We start from the raw sequence: 14,310 nt of genomic DNA on the forward strand, positions 1-14,310 counted from the left end.
ATTACGAAGCCTCTAATTAATTAGATTAATATTTTAATCGAGTCCCGGCCCTAATATATATTTACACACAGCGTAAGTATTGATCACCATTTTTCTCTGAAAATATATTTTCAAAGGAGCTATAGACATGAAATTTTAACATACATACATACAAAGAAACCAAAACAAAGGAGTTCAGAAATAAAGTTGTGTAATAATGTGAAATGAGACAGGGAAAAAGTATTGAACACGCTTACTGATATTTATTCAATACTTTTGTACAAAAGCCTTTGTTGGTAATGACAGCTTCAAGACGTCTCCTGTATAGAGAAACTAGTCACATGTATTGCTCTGTGATTTTGGCCCATTCTTCCACACAGTCTTCAAATCTTGAAGGTTCCGTAGGCCTCTTCCATGAATCTTGATCTTCAGTTCTTTCCATAGATTTTCAATGGGATTTAAGTCAGGTGATTGTGGGCCATTCTAGCAGCTTTATTTTCTTTGAAACCAGTTGAGAGTTTCCTTGGCTGTGTGTTTGGGATCATTGTCCCTCGTTTCATTTTCATCATCCTGCTAGATGGCAGCAGATTTGTGTCAAGAATGTCTCTGTAAATTTGCACATTCATCCTTCCTTCAATTATGTGAAGTTTGCCAGTACCATTTGCTGAAAAGCAGCCCCACACATGATGTTCCCACCTCCAAACTTCACTGTTTGTATGGTGTTTTTAGGGTGATGTGCAGTGTCATTTCTCCTCCAAACATGGTGTGTATTATGGCATCAAAATATTTCAATTTTGCTCTCATCTGACCACACTACATTCTCCCAGTATTTCACTGGCTTTTCCAAATGTTGTGCAGCAAACTTTAAACAAGCTTTTTTAAACCTGCTTTTTTTCACCAATGGAGTCTTGCGTGGTGAGCGTGCATACTGGCCATGGCGGTGGACAGCATTACTTACAGTTTTATAAAACAAAATAAATAATAAATAAATAAATGGTACACATTCCATTTTCTATGAGGAATTTGTCCTTGAGTATCAAGGTTACTTAATTGATTGTTAGCTACTGAACTGCTAACTAGAATGACAAATCATTAGCGTGTCCACTTAGACATAATGTATGTAGAGTATAGAGGATATAGAATGACTTACTAAAATATTATTATAGTCTGCTTTTATTGAAGCATTCTGGTATCTTCTGGTATTTTCTGTATGGTTGTCCAAGTGAACGTCTTGTGTGTAGTGACAATAATAATAGCCAAATGCAGACGTCAACAGCTGGCGTTTTTTGGCACCGCTCAAACACAGGCTCCCTTTTTCGGTTTAGCGGTGAAATGGTTCCAAGGAAAAAGGCTAGGGTCAGCCTCTGGTTTCAAGCAACAAATAGTGATCTCTAAAACGTAGTCATCTGAAGTAAAGTGTCTGCTGCAGATATGAGTGCTCCCAAAAATGAATTCTGGGAGAAATGGGAATCCTTTTGTTCTCGAGTTCTACTTGACAAAGCTACAAGAGATCATTCTTGGCTGCAGTCAGAGCAGATAAACCCCAACGTCCAGACTGGAAATAAATCGTGCATGCCCAGACCCACTAAAAACAGGTCGACCCACTCGTATCAGTGGATCCCACCAGTTGAGAACCACTGCTCTAAAGCATCTTGCCAACCAAGCTAGCTAGCTTGTACAACCGTTGGCCAGTATCTCAGCCCAGCCTAGGTTCTTCCCAGATCAACCCTCACCAAGTACATACTTGACAAATATACTTACACTTAACAATGGCTTAATTTCCAAACTCAAAGCGCATGTCCAATGGCCGAGGTCTCATTGGCTCTTTCCGATTCAGTCATGGGTGCAATTTTCTGGTAACAAATTGTTTAATTTGAGTAGTTTGGTTCAATAGATAAATATAAAAATAGTAAACATACCACAGAAGTTTATTTTGAAAGAAATTGTGTAGATGTCACAAGCAGAAACTTTCCCAAAATCTCGGATCACAGATTTGAAGCAATAGGACCACTGACTTGACAGGTTGGGGAAATCCACTGTGAGCAGATGGGTTGGGGGGGTCCAATACTGGCCCACCTCGGGACCCAACGGGCCCTCCCTCATCGCCGGACCATGCCTGTATTCCATGTTTCATGAAAGACAAGTTTGAAATTATTGATTGACATTTATACTACTCCTCGCGATCTATATTCACACTCATGGTTTCTATTTTCCTCAATCCCAGAGAGGAGCTGGAGGACATTCCTAGAGAGCAAGACATTTAGACTACTTTGCTTATCCTGTGGATCAGGAAAGCAAATGACAGTTTCCATGAGATTCAGTAGAAAGTGTTCTTACAGCCATCATTACAACTTTTCTTTTGGAATGGACTTGTACTTGTACAGTGCTTTTCTAGTCTTCTGTCCACTCAATGCGCTTGACAGCTTGTTATCTGTTGCCCAGGAAGACGAAGTAATGAGCCGTGATGATCCGGATCATGATGCTTCTAGCGGCAGATTTTTTGTGACGCTTGCTGCGAGTTTATAAGAACATGAATATTGAGGTAGAATAATATGATACGCCTGCTCTATGAGGAGTTTGTGTGTGTGTGAGAGGGCTGGATGGGTAACCGAACACCTCAGGGCTAAGCAGTAGAGGCGACTATCTGTATCACTCCAACAACTGGCACGCAAGCTAATAAGGTCTGAGACACACTTGAGCTCCTGTAAAGCACAAAGTGGTTTTCTTGCCACCGACTTAAAAAAGGAAAATGAAGCATGAGGAAGTGAAATGGGCCACCTGGAAACTTCCTCCTCTGTGTTCGATGGCAATTGCTGAAAAAATGGAGTTGTAATTGGGCTCTTGAAGATTGTGTTCAGAATAAGGCCTTGTTTCAGTAGTATTTCAGCCAATAGTATCTAAGGATGGAATGTGTCTTGATATAAAATCCATTGTTATGTCAACTCAAATGTTTAATTCTGTTTTTCAGTCCTTTTGTCTGGTGTGGAAAATATTGAAGCCAAATAATAATATGAGACAAAGCAAGATGAAACGACCCAAAACATGTCAAAGCCAAGTAGAGTGCTGTAAATTCTCAGTAAATATCCTAGTGATATATGGCTAGATTAGCAACATTATAATGCAACACCTGAAGAATTTTATTCAATGTCTTGAACTCAGATTACATTGCAAATCATTTATTGACTCTACGTTAAAGATATTTATTTATTTAATGTTTATTTTTTGGTTTATAAAAAAAGATGAAGCTACCAGAAACGGTAATTTCTTTTTTGTTGATTTGTAGGGAAAGACCAAATTCAGGTTTTCTCAATGCAGTAGTGCCTCAAAATTGTATTTTTCTAATAGCCATAATGTGTTGACTCCTCCAGTTGAAAAAATAATTCTAATTGTAATTGTATTGAATGAATTGAATTTTCGCTTGGGCTCATAACCAGGAATTTATTAGCCCAGTTTCTAGTTTTAAGTCTTTTTCAATACAGAAGGATGTTAATTTAGTAAATTATGGTTCTTAAGATTTAAATATATGATAAAACAGACTATACTTGGTCGTGGGTCTTCCTTGGAGGGGTCCTAACAAACTCAGGGCTTCAAGCCAATGGATGACTTCTTATATATAGTCTGTTAGTGTAATCCAAGAACATGTCAGCGCACATCACTGCATTGCTGCACTGCACTGCTGTGTGTGGAAAGATATTCAACAGTTTTTGTATGTGATGACTCTATTTTGTATTATTAATAATTGACACTGTAATGAAGCTAATTTATTAAAATAGGTTCCTCCTTGTAACCCTTATTCTCAATGTGGCTGTGTTGCTTAAAATATCTGTTGCCACAACGATCATAAATGAGCTACAAACCTATTTTCAATTTTCCTTTTCGCCACTAAAGATGATGGAAAAACAACACAGAGCTATACTGGGAATGTTTCAAAATGAAGAGACTGTCGTCCGGTGGACAGTGAGACCTCAGTTGAACAGTAGTACAACCGTACAACTACAAAAAAGCGTGAGGGCTTGGATACTGACTCAAGTCAAATTGTTTAGTTCGTAATGTCCAAAAAGGGCACATGGATCTTCTTATCAACCCGTTAATCACATTCAAAACAAGCTTATGGATAGGGCTTTGATTAGGAACCAAAACAAATGTTACAAAAGTAAAGTTGAACCATTTCTGCATCAAACGTGTACATCATGCACCAACACATTAGCTTACTTTACTCATTATGTGTCCACATTTTCGACACACTGACCCAACTACGATAACCATCACAAATCGTTTTACTTCCTCTGCTCGGCTTTGCCCTCTGCAACAAACTTGCTTACTCCCAAAAGATACATTTTCCCTTCTAATAGAGGTAGGAAGAACAAATAGCTGGGTCGCACTAATTAGTGTAGGAAACCAGCCAAAGCCTTTCGCTCTCCGTCTGTGGTCTCTACTGTGTAAACTCCACACAACCATTCCTCTCCTCGCATCCACTCTCTCTCTCTCTCTCTCCTGAGATGTGACCGCAGAGAGTGTTTCTATACGTCAGCCCTGCAAGACGGATGGTCGACATCTGCCACAAAGCGTCGCCGGACATATTACCTGAGACACCACACAAAAACCCCTGTGTACACACACACACACACACACTGAAGCAAAGCCACTCCGGGCCTTAAACGGCCAGCAAAGACCTGACCTTCTTGTTTTGACCGTGATTACCGCCATGGCCACCTGGTGACATCTGGCTAGGTGATGTGTGTGTGTGCCGTGTGTGTGTTCTGCATCACGCATGCTTGTGTCCAAACTTCTCTGCATGCTAGTGCTGGCGTGCTTGTTTGCAAGTGTTTTTCCACATGTCCCCTTTTGTGTGTGTGTGTGTATGTGTGTGTGTGTCGGACGTTGGCATGAAAAGCAATGCTACAAGGAGCCCAGGCAGCATCATAAGGGCTGTGCGCCCTCAGAGCTTGACCATCTGTGCGTTATTGGTTGTCATTAAGGTTTCTAATTTGGAGGTGTCTTGGGGAATAGCCAAACGAGGGCAGCAAATGTCATTACGCCGTTCCTTGCACCAAGCTGCCATGACAGTATTTATATATTTATACTCCATAATTGTCTTTGCTTCATTGCTGGGGCATTAAGGCAGCCCGAGTTTGTTGTGTGTGTTTGTGGGGGGTCGTGGAGGTAGTGTAGACAGTGCTAGAATGTTACACACAGGGAAATCAGATTAAGCTCCAAAGTGAATTTAAATCAGCAAAAATGAGTTGAGTGTCAGGAATATGCAAAAACAGCTCAGAAATGAAGAGAAATTATTTTCTAAAAGGGTTTAATTGCCTTTATTTGTTTTCACTGGAAAATATAATGAATAAGGGCTCTGTGAATTATAGCTGTGCTCTGTTTAGAGAAAACGCGCAGTAAGCAACAGCCACAAATTCACACATTGTTATATCTGACAGCCGGTGTCCAGGCTTTACTGGTGACAACATTAGTTGTTGCAATACATTTCCCAGATGCTTTTAGTAGCTTAGCTTGTCCCGAAGAACATATACATTTCCACCAAAGAATGGTGTAACAATTTGTTCTTGGATGCGTGTGTAAAGTATGTTCAGCTACTTTGAAGAGCAGCTCAGTCTTGCACACTATTTTTGGAAAAAGTAAAGTTGCAGCCTGCACCAAAAGTCACTAGATAGCACTAGATTACGTCATGCGCTAATTAAATGTAAAAAAAGAAAGTCAAGCCTAGTTCAAAGGCAGTGTTGCCAACTCTTTTTGGGGTTTTCTTTTCACTAGATTGCTGTCCTCTACCTTTGAGGGGGAGGGAATATAGCAAGAGAAAAATCAAGTGTGCTATCATATTAAATTTGTGGTGTGGGTCAAGGAGCAATGTCTCCAGTGCCAGTACAGGGTATATGGTAAAATCACACTTGTATTGTGTTGACATTCAAGTAGAGTAGAAAGTATTTACATCAGTCCTTGCAGAGGATTAATGTGATGTAATGTGAATACGCTACCAGTTTCACAATGGGGTTCCTTTTTTTGTAACAATTGATTTATAATGTGGTTATTACTTTGATACACAATGAAAATAGATAGTATGATTAGATAGCTAGGGAATTCTGCTGTTATAGTTATGCCTCTCACTCAGTAATAATAATATATTAGCATGGAGACAACCCAACCCACACGTCTCTTGTAAGGGGTACTGGGTCATTGATATGAGCCATCTGGTCCTTGTATGACCAAAGTGTTCCGTTATCAGCACGAAGTCAAACATTGGAGCATTTTGGCATGTACTAGGGTTGTTCCTCGTCACCAATCCTGTTTGTGACTTTCATGGAAATTATTTTAAGGCCGTACCGATTTTTTCCAACTACATTCCAACAGTAACCGGTGGTCAAAATGAACTTCCTTTGTTGGCCTTCTGGGCTTAGTCTTGGTTGGATTCGAATTGTTAAATTTGCTTAGTGAAAGTGGAGTCAGATTACCTAAACACTGCGGTCAAGGAATAGTGTTTAGGAATAGACATCGGGAGGTACATTTTTTGACAATTGGAATCCAGCCGTTGACATACGGTGAGGATCTTGGATATCCGGTAGGAGCAGGGATTAGAGCCGCTCCTTCTTTCACTCAAAAGAGGCCAGCACAGCTTGTTCAGGCTTCTGATCAGGATACCTCCTGGATGCCTTCCAATGAAGGCTTTCCGGGCACGTCAAATACCTCTGGTTTCCAATGAAGAGCTAGAAAGTGTTGATAAAAGACAATTGCATCAATGTATCAACTGGACTCTGATGCCGTTTCTTAACATCATCTTTTTTCTGACCTCTCAAGATGCTTGTTGGACTGAAATCAATGACAGGAAAATGGAAGTCTTGGTCTTAAGATCAAAATCCCAGAAACATTGTTTATTTTTTTGGACAGTATTACATTTAGACATTTAAACTTACAGGTATTTTTACAGATGTCAGTGATTTTAATATTGCTGTTATATGGAATCTTGATGTTGAGATGGTCATTTATTATGCGTTGATCTTGGGACTTCGGTTATTTTTCAAGGGCCGTGTTAGAGACAGATTGTTGTTCACCTAAACTTATTAAGCAACAGCCCTGGAGAATGTTTTTACTAAAAACAAACCAGTAACTTTTGTTTTCATAAAAATATATATAATTAATGATGTTATTGTTGCATGTCTGTCTATTTGAGGGCCACAAAAATATTTTACAGCCCGCAGGCCCAGGCTGCGAAAGGTGACTTTACAGGTCTTTGCGATCAGAGGCTTGTGGTAAAAAGATGATTTGCCTGCGGCTTGATGATTCACAGACTCACCACTTTACATTTCATAGGAGCTGACTTTTTTCTGTCTGGGTGCAAAATCAGGCTAAGGTATTGATTCCATTTCTGTTTTATTCTGTTTATTTCTTTGTTGTATGTTTTCATTGGGAAGTAGCTTTTGTATAAATGGTTGTCATGTTGGCGTATTACCTTACAAGTCATTCTTGCAATAAAAAAATTAATTAATGTTAGACATGTAAAAAAAATCCCCAAATATTACATTTACAGTAGATAAAAAGAGATCTAATCTAAGCAGCAATTTTGATACAAAAATGATAAATCTAATTACATTTTTTGCAAAAGGAATTTGTCAATTGGCATTTCAATTAATTGACTAAATGTTTCACCACTATCTAATTTGGAACAAAAGTGAACCTTCATGAGTATTACAGGATGAATTGGCACCAAATGTAATCATGTGATTTGTTTGATCCTTAAGTTGAGAGCCTTTCTAGTTTCTTGGTTTCTTTTCCTGCTTCGTCATTCAAAGCTGAAACATCAATAACTAGAAATGATGATTGTGTTGATTCTGTCCATCATTGATCTAAAGTGTATAAAATGTATGCTTCTTTAGAGGAGTTGGTAACACTGCATGTTAACTGCATGCTTATTAGCAAGTTTAATGATAATCTTTCAGCGCCACTATTTTTATTGTTTGCTTGCTTATTTGTCTACTACTCTTGTCTACGGTGCATTAAAACGTGACTGTCAAAGAAGCAACCGCATCGGGAAACAAGTCAAAATAGTAATACTCCAAAGTACCAATTTAACCTTAGTAACGTTAACTTCACTGTACTGAACGTCTAACGCACGTGCACGGTTGTTAAGTTACCGTGAGTGTCTGACGCGCGTGCATTAATGCACCGCATTACGGGAGTCATGGTAGTCATTGCATAAAGATGAAATGTAATGTTCGGTTCAGCCGACCGAACCCAATACAAATCTGCCAACATATTTCTTTAAGAAAAACAGAAGGTACATGTTTTGTAAACTGCTAGTAGAGCAGTTTTAAGTTACCGAGAGACATGTAAACTACACTGATGCGTTCAGTAGTCTTGTGTTTCTCAAAATCACATAATTTTTTGCCTACCCCATATAGTTTTGCTCCAGGGGACATTTGTTTGGGATCCGTCCCTTAAAGGAACAATCCAGGGAACTAATACTCCTGACATCTCCATCCTCCCCTCCCAGTCGGACAAGTTGTCCCGATCAGAAGATGACTCCGACTCCTCTTCAACGTCTGAAGCCACTGATGGTCTTGAGGGAACAGAGTTCGGCTGGGTAGCCACTGGGCTCTTGGTTGGCTGGTCAGGGTGGCTGCGGGGAAACTTCCTGATGAGAGGGCATCCAGAATGTGGCAAGCCGGGACCCAGGATCTTGTCTCTGGGCCGTAACCTTCCCAGTCAACCAGGTATTGTAGCCCTCTCACACGCCGGCGGCAACGAAGCGGGCGTCGCATTGTGTAGACTGCCTTGAGTCTCCTCCACCTCCCAGGTGATCGAGACAACCAAAACAAGGGCAGAAGGAATGGTATCCTTGTAAGGGGTTGAAACCTACTTGTCCATAAACTGGCGGAATAGGGCGTCAGGCTTGACGTTCTGGGTCTGTAACAGAAAAAAGTTAAATCGGGTAAAAAACAGAGACCATCTGACTTCCCGAGAGTTCAATCGCTTGGCGAACTGAATGTACTCCAGGTTCTTGTGATCAGTCCAACACAAAAAGTGTAGAGCAGCAGCCTCCTGGGACAGAATGGCCCGACCCCCACATCAGAGGGATCCACTTCCACATTTAACATGTCTTAGCACATCATTCACTAGAGCCTGGAAGACGGCTGGGGCATTGGTGAGGCCGAAGGGCATTACCGGGTATTCATAGTGTCCAGTGGGGGTGTGGAAAGCTGTCTTCCACTCATCAGCCTCTCGGATGCGGACCAAGAGATAGGCATTGCGCAGGTCTAGCTTGGTAAAGATGGTAGCCCCCCCGAAGCAACTTAAAGGCTGAAGAGATGAGTGGGTAGCGGCTCTTAATGGTAATGTCGTTGAGGCCCCTGTAGTCAATGCCTCAGCAACTTGTCCTTCTTCCCTACGAAGAAGAACCTCGCACCTGCAGGTGACGACGAGGGATGAATGATTCCAGCAGCTAGAGGGGAACTTATGTACGCCTCCATGGCCTCTCTCAGGTGCAGATAAAGAATACAAGTGCACCCTCGGTGGAGTGGTACCTGGTTGTATGTTAATGGCACGTAGGGTCAATCTGGAGGCAGAGATGAGGCTTTGACCTTACTGAATATCTCCCGGTAGTCATGGTATTCAGTAGGCATACCCAGCTGACGAGCTAGGTTCTCGTCCATGAAGTTGTCATAAGCGCCAGAGTCTATGAACGTAGTGAGAGGGATCCGTTCGCGAGCAGCAGCTGAGCCTGAAAAAGGGGTCTTTGGTTGGGAGAGTGTCTTGTGGTCCGGTTCACCAGTACCTTCCCTTCTACTGGCAAGCCCTGTCTTTTGCTGGGGCATCGGGATATGAAGTGGCCAGCCTGGCCACAGTGGAGGCAAAGATTTCCCCGGCGGCGGCGGCGCTCACGCGAATTCCAGTCGCTAAGGCATGCTCTTGTACGAAATTCTAGGGCATAGTCTGCGACTATCCGGTGTCCCTTACGCAGTTCCACCAGTCCCCTGGAGACCGCCCTGAATTTCTTGCGTAGCTCTGCTGAAAACAACTGAAACGAGGAGCAAGCTGGCGTCCGTCTCTCCCATCAGGTGGATGATGGTGAATGCTACTCTGAGGCAAAGGTGTAGGGCTGCAGGAAAAACAAGATGCAGCAGGTTCTCCAGCATAGCGCTCTGGGGATTCCCACGCAGGGTTCGTATGCTGGGGCAGGCGGCGGAGAGACAGGAGCCGGGGCTGAGACACCCTGCTGGGTCAGGGATGCTGTGAGTTGTTGCACCTGAGCTGTCAACGCCGCCATAGCCCGTTCCTGGGCTGCGGCTAACTGATGTGTCTCAGCGGCGAAGCTCGTCATCTGCGCCTCGTGCTGCTGGAGAGCCCCCTCGATGCTCTCGCGACGGCTCCCTGGTGTAGGAGTGTGTGCTGGGTCCATGACTGGCCAGATTGTACTGTAACGGTCTGTGTGGACACAAATACACTACACATGACTCAAGGGCTCTTTGACCTTTTATTGAAGCTCCAGAACAGCAGACAGAATCACCACGGGACAGAAAGGCAGGTCGGTTCACTGGGGTTTGGACTAGCGGGGTAAACAGGGGCAGGCAGGGTCGGCAACGGGAGATCAGTCCGGGAAGAAACGCTGGAGAGTCTGGCATCGAAGCAGAAGAACAATCTGGCAGCAAGTGACTGAGTGACTGGGGTTTAAATACCGAGGGCAGTGAGTGGGGTAAACAGGTGAGTGTGATTGGGCTGACGAGGTGAAAGTGCCAAGCAGGTGTAGAGAATAAACTGATTAGGTAGAGTGAGGGGGATGTGAAGCTGAACTGTGACACATACTGCACTCGTTGTCTCAGACAACCGAGTGCCATGTTTTCAACGCTCATTCACCATGTAACAAGGAGTGCTGTTTTACCCAATAATGGATGAAGAGAAATGATAAGGAGATGACAACACAATTGTGTTTACATAAACGGTGTGCTTTAAAGTGTTTTTTAATGACAAATCATTAATGATGATTAAATTAGTTCTGAAAAAAGTGAGGAAGCCTGTCTTCCCTTGGCCTCTGCAAGAAAACGCCACTGCCCCCCCACACTCAAACACCTTCAGTTTACCTCTCCCTTCTCTATCCTTTGTCCTTGGCTTACTCTCTCTCTTCTTCAACTCCCCTTTCATACCAGTTCTCTCATCTCTCTCTCCATCCTCATCCCCCGTTTCATTTGAGGTCCATCTTCCTCCATCCTCTAATTCCCGTCCACCTCTCTCTCTCCTCAGCGTGCATCATCGCAGCACGCAAGTCCCTCCCCCTCCTCTTCTGCGGTTTTCAGCCAATCACTGCCGAGGGTTGCATTTGTGTTGGTGTGTGTGCGTGTATGTGGGTGTGAAGGGGGGCGCGGCTTCACACCGGGAGGGTGAGCACAGTTGGTGGAGGAGATGCGAGAGAGGGAGAGGAGCGGAAAGCGCTTGTGGGAAGAGGCGCTTCCCTGAGCTACTTGCAGAAACAAAACGCCGGGCTTGACACTGAGTGATGACCGTCGCACGGAGAGACCGAGACCGGAAATAAAAACGCACGCATAGGGAGAGGAGGAGGAGGGTGCACAGTTGGTGGATACCTGCGCGTATTCGTTTTGGCCGCAGGTAAGACCCCTCCGAAGGGAGAGCTTTTTCTGATTGTTTAGTGTCCGGTGACGGAAGTGAGAGAAGAGCACATTGTCTTGGGATTTTATTCAATTATTTTCTGCTTGCCTTTTCGTAAAGCAAACACTTCCCCGGTCATTTTCCCACATTCTAACACCGTAATTGGGATTTTTGTAAGATCGTGGACCGTTCTGAAAACGGGACAACGACGCGCAGCGTCTCCGGTCAGCGAGGGGAACACATTCCTCCAAACTCTAAACTGGTGCCTCGAGACGGACTATTTCCAATCCCATTTGTGAGCTGATGAGGAGGACAATGTTTGGATTATTAGTGCCTGACCTGCCCCGGCAAAAGGGTATGGAGTGAGGTACCCATAGATAGATAGATAGAGAGAGGAGGGAAGTCGGTGCTGGTTGGCCGCCGTCCACTTGTTCGTTTGCGCCTTTTTGCCATTCTCACCCACGCACCTCGTTTTTTATTTATTTCACTGGATACACGGACACACACACCCCAGGAGACGACGAACGAGAAGGACCTGCGCTCGAACGCTGGGTGAGTTTGCGTGTCCCACGCGGGAGGGGAATCAACGCCAATATAAAAGGTGCACACATTGTGCGGGTCTCTGCGGAGTTTTTTTTAATCCGGTGCCCAGCGCGCACATTTTGTATTTACGCGCAGTCAGCCCCAAATATCCGATTCTGTGCGCACATACGCGGGAATCGGACGGTCATTTGCGGGTTGGGCAGCGCTCAGAAAGTCGTGACGCACGGTGGATGAGAGGGGCGGGCGGGCGAGACGGAAGGATTTAGGATTTAACGTCATCTAAACGCGGCTGGTAGAAGGAACGTGACCCTTTCCGTCAATATGTGTGCAAGTGCAAAAACCCATGTGGTGGTCACACGTGGGTCTTTAGACGTCAACGTTTCACGCAGGTTTTGTGTGTGTGTGTGCGTGCGTGCGCGCACATCCGTGTGTTTTCACGGGTTGTTTTTTTAATGAGTGCAGATGCTGAATTGCATACCCGGAAATATGTGTGCGGTCACGTTACATTTAGTCTTTGCATAAAGTAACTTTGCTAAATGTTTTTCTCTAACGTATGCGTGATAATCTGTGTGCAAACCACAATCTACACACGTAGCCATCATTTTACAACATCAACGGGCTGACTTGTCCTTCAACTTCCGCTTTGCCTTATCGGTGTGTGTGTGTGTGTGTGTGTGTGTGTGTGTGTGTGTGTGTGTGTGTGTGTGTGTATGTGTGTGAGGGAGGTTGCTGCCTGTCTTCCTTTCCTCAGTGTGTCTCTTTTGAGTGTGGGTTTGTGTGCGTGATATTGTTGCTCCATCAGTCACCCAGAATGCCGTCTACTCACGGTACCATTTTTCACAAATTCACTGAACCATGTAAGCACAGCATTTACCTGTCAGCTATTTTGTCGAGAGACTACTCAATGTGGCCCGAAAGAAATCCTGTGAGAGGAGGAGCCGCTGCCTTTAGATTTACACTTAACGCCACAACCACCACCGGCAGACTCCCTGGGGTGGGAGAGAGGTCCTGTCAAACCAATCATGGGGGAGGGAGAAACAGTGGAAACCCAACTCAAACAGTTATATGTTTACTCGCACTTGGAGGGTCGGACAACACTGTCCCGGTGTCAGCCTTGGCTGGGTCCCCCGGCGCATAATGGAAATGTGACAAAGTGTGTTATGTTCCCCAGCTTTACATATGTGATTAAACCGGATCCTGTGTTCTGATGTCCCGTTATCATTCTCAGTTTGTCATTAACAGAGGTTTGTTGTTGACACGTAGCCCCCCTGGGCTTCTTCTAGGTCTATATTACAGAACTTGTTAGGTTTAGTAATAAATAGCAGTTTGGGCGGAAATAAGTGCATATTTTAGCTCCCCAGGAATGACAATGGGGTGTTTCTCAAAATGCGTGTGGTACGTAATGGGACCCTGGCGAATATCATACTGAGCTCTGTTCTCTTATTAATATGACTGGTGCTATTGTGGGAGCTCACTGATGAACAAGAGAATACAGGAATCTGGATACAAATGACTGTAGAACTAATGTTGCACGGTGTTGGAAACACATAAGAATGCCTTTTAAAAAATAAATTATCCTCACAGTGCACTTACGTCGCATCTGGCATATTTATTAGATTATCGCCCAGACGGCAGACAGCATTAGACAACACTGAGTAGGAGGGAAGATGAGTTCTAATGTAGCTTTTGTTGCCGCTTGTTGTCGTTGAGACTCATAAAGCTGTCTGTGTCTGGGACGATAACTGCAGTAGGAGGAATAAAACCCACAATTCAAAGCTTATTTTTTACACATCCTTTTAGTGCAGGAACACCTCTGCAAAGTTACATCAAAATTCTCCCGTGTTTCCTCTGCCATATTTTTGGTTGTTTTTTTTCCACGCATGGCAGTTCCGCGCTGACGTTAATATGTCACGAATATGTCCGTGTGGCGCTCGCAGCAGCAGCAGCGGGGCGAAGAGCACCAGAGCGTTTGCCTGACTAATACATCCCCCTCCCCTGGTCGGCCAAACCATTTCCCCGACCACTACCCCCCCGCCCCCCCTGAAGTTGGGGGGAATACTATTGTTATACTCATATTGCTCAGGCCCGTGTGTAATTCCAAGCTGAGGAAGAATCATTAATATACAGTAGATCTCCATAAGTACATTCCTCTGTATGAAAATGACTTTACATGCTAGTACC

The 14,310-nt window shown here is 43.9% G+C and overlaps 1 protein-coding gene across 4 annotated transcripts in view; it reads left to right on the forward strand.

Moving 5' to 3' along the window:
* Positions 1 to 11,338: 11,338 nt before the first annotated feature.
* brinp2 (bone morphogenetic protein/retinoic acid inducible neural-specific 2) overlaps positions 11,339 to 14,310 on the forward strand; it is a 196,646-nt gene continuing 193,674 nt past the window's right edge. For 2 of the 4 annotated variants that reach the window (XM_062557655.1, XM_062557657.1), the window contains exon 1: positions 11,339 to 12,138. The gene's annotated coding sequence lies outside the window, so the exon portion shown is untranslated. The remainder of the gene's footprint in view (positions 12,139 to 14,310) is intronic. The other 2 variants (XM_062557656.1, XM_062557658.1) reach the window with 1 other exon arrangement.

Source organism: Pungitius pungitius, chromosome 15, assembly GCF_949316345.1.
Source record: "Pungitius pungitius chromosome 15, fPunPun2.1, whole genome shotgun sequence".
Classification (NCBI taxonomy): domain Eukaryota; kingdom Metazoa; phylum Chordata; class Actinopteri; order Perciformes; family Gasterosteidae; genus Pungitius; species Pungitius pungitius.